General features: G+C 42.7%; 1 non-coding gene across 1 annotated transcript; it reads right to left on the bottom strand.

Moving 5' to 3' along the window:
* Nucleotides 1–1407: 1407 nt before the first annotated feature.
* Nucleotides 1408–1480, bottom strand: TRNAS-GGA (transfer RNA serine (anticodon GGA)). Its single transcript has one exon. It is a non-coding gene; the product is annotated as a tRNA-Ser (tRNA).
* Between the last annotated feature and the right edge of the window lie 733 nt (nt 1481–2213).

Here is a 2213-nt window from a genome sequence, read left to right as displayed (position 1 = left end):
ATAGATGTTTTTCTGGAACTCCGTTGCTTTTTCCATGAATCAGCGGATGTTGGCAATTTGATCTCTGGTTCCTCTGCCTTTTCTAAAACCAGCTTGAACATCAGGGAGGTCACGGTTCACGTATTGCTGAAGTCTGGCTTGGAGAATTTTGAGCATTACTTTACTAGCATGTGAGATAGTGCAATTGTGCAGTAGTTCGAGCATTCTTTGGCATTGCCTTTCTTTGGAATTGGAATGAAAACTGACCTTTTCCAGTCCTGTGGCCACTGCTGAGTTTTCCAAATTTGCTGGCATATTGAGTGCAGCACTTTCACAGCATCATGTTTCAGGATTTGAAACAGCTCCACTGGAATTCCATCACCTCCACTAGCTTTGTTCATAGTGATGCTTTCTAAGGCCCACTTGACTTCACATTCCAAGATGTCTGGCTCTAGATGAGTGATCACACCATCATGATTATCTGGGTCATGAAGATCTTTTTTGTACACTTCTTCTGTGTATTCTTGCCACCTCTTCTTAATATCTTCTGCTTCTGTTAGGTCCATACCATTTCTGTCCTTTATCGAGCCCATCGTTGCATGAAATGTTCCCTTGGTATCTCTAAATTTCTTGAAGAGATCTCTAGTCTTTCCCATTTTGTTGTTTTCCTCCATTTCTTTGCATTGATCGCTAAAGAAGGCTTTCTTATCTCTTCTTGCTGTTCTTTGGAACTCTGCATTCAGATGCTTATATCTTTCCTTTTCTCCTTTGCTTTTCGCCTCTCTTCTTTTCACAGCTATTTGTAAGGCCTCTCCAGACAGCCATTTTGCTTTTTTTGCCTTTCTTTTCCATGGGGATGGTCTTGATCCCTGTCTCCTGTACAATGTCATGAACCTCATTCCATAGTTCATCAGGCACTCTATCTATCAGATCTAGGCCCTTAAATCTATTTCTCACTTCCACTGTATAATCATAAGGGATTTGATTTAGGTCATACCTGAATGGTCTAGTGGTTTTCCCTACTTTCTTCAATTTGAGTCTGAATTTGGTAATAAGGAGTTCATGATCTGAGCCACAGTCAGCTCCTGGTCTTGTTTTTGTTGACTGTGTAGAGCTTCTCCATCTTTGGCTGCAAAGAATATAATCAATCTGATTTCGGTGTTGACCATCTGGTGATGTCCTGTGTAGAATCTTCTCTTGTGTTGTTAGAAGAGGTTGTTTGCTTGTTTCCTTGGTAACTTGTGAAGCCTGGTCTTTTGATCTTTATCTGAAGAAGCTACGTTGTGATATGGTATATATGAGTGAAGTCACTCAGTCCCGTCTGACTCTTTGCAACCCCATGGACTAGTAGCCTACCAGGCTCCTCCCTCCATGGGATTCTCCAGGCAAGAGTACTAGAGTGGGTTGCCATTTCCTTCTCCAGGGGATCTTCCCGACCCAGGGATCGAACCTGGGTCTCCCGCATTCCAGGCAGATGCTTTAACCTCTGAGCCACCGGGGAAGCCCCAATGGTATATATAAATGGTATATATAAATTGTATGTGTATATATATATATATACACACACACACATATGTATATAAAGGTGCTTTATTGAATTCTGTGAGTATATATATGGTATATATATGGTATATATATACTCACACAGAATTCAATAAAGCACCTTTATTCCACCAGACTTGGGTCCCTGTATCCTTCCTTCTCTCTCTCTCTCTCTCTCTCTCTCTCTCTCTCTCTCTCTGTCTCTCCATTTCTGGCTGATTCCCTGGAGCACGAAGGCCGGATGCCTAACCCAGGGAATATTAGCCTCTTTCCTTCTTTCACTCTCTTATCGTTGACTCCAGACCACCAGGTTTTAGTCCATTAAAGGACCCCAACAACTTACCCCACCAGGGACCTTTAACTTCTTCACTATTAACTTCTTGACTACCCCAGGTGGTGCTAGTGATAAAGAACCTGCCTGGCAGTGCAGGAGACTTGGGATGTGAGTTTGATCTTTGGATGGCGAAGAGATCCTCCTCCCTGGAGGAGGGCAGGGCAACCCATTGCAGTATTCTTGCTGGGAGAATCTCATGAGCAAAGGAGCCTGGCAGGCTACTGTCCATGGAGTCACAAAGAGTTGGAAATGACTGAAGTGACTTAACATACACACACCCCAATGGGGAATTTTTATAGAAGACTAGAACTTTGTTAAGATGTTCCTCTTGGTTATTAATGACTCAATATTTCCTGGT

This window comes from Capricornis sumatraensis, chromosome 12 (genome assembly GCF_032405125.1).
Source record: "Capricornis sumatraensis isolate serow.1 chromosome 12, serow.2, whole genome shotgun sequence".
Classification (NCBI taxonomy): domain Eukaryota; kingdom Metazoa; phylum Chordata; class Mammalia; order Artiodactyla; family Bovidae; genus Capricornis; species Capricornis sumatraensis.
The sequence above is the reverse complement of the archived record's forward strand: the minus strand, read 5'-3'. Positions and strand labels throughout refer to the sequence as shown.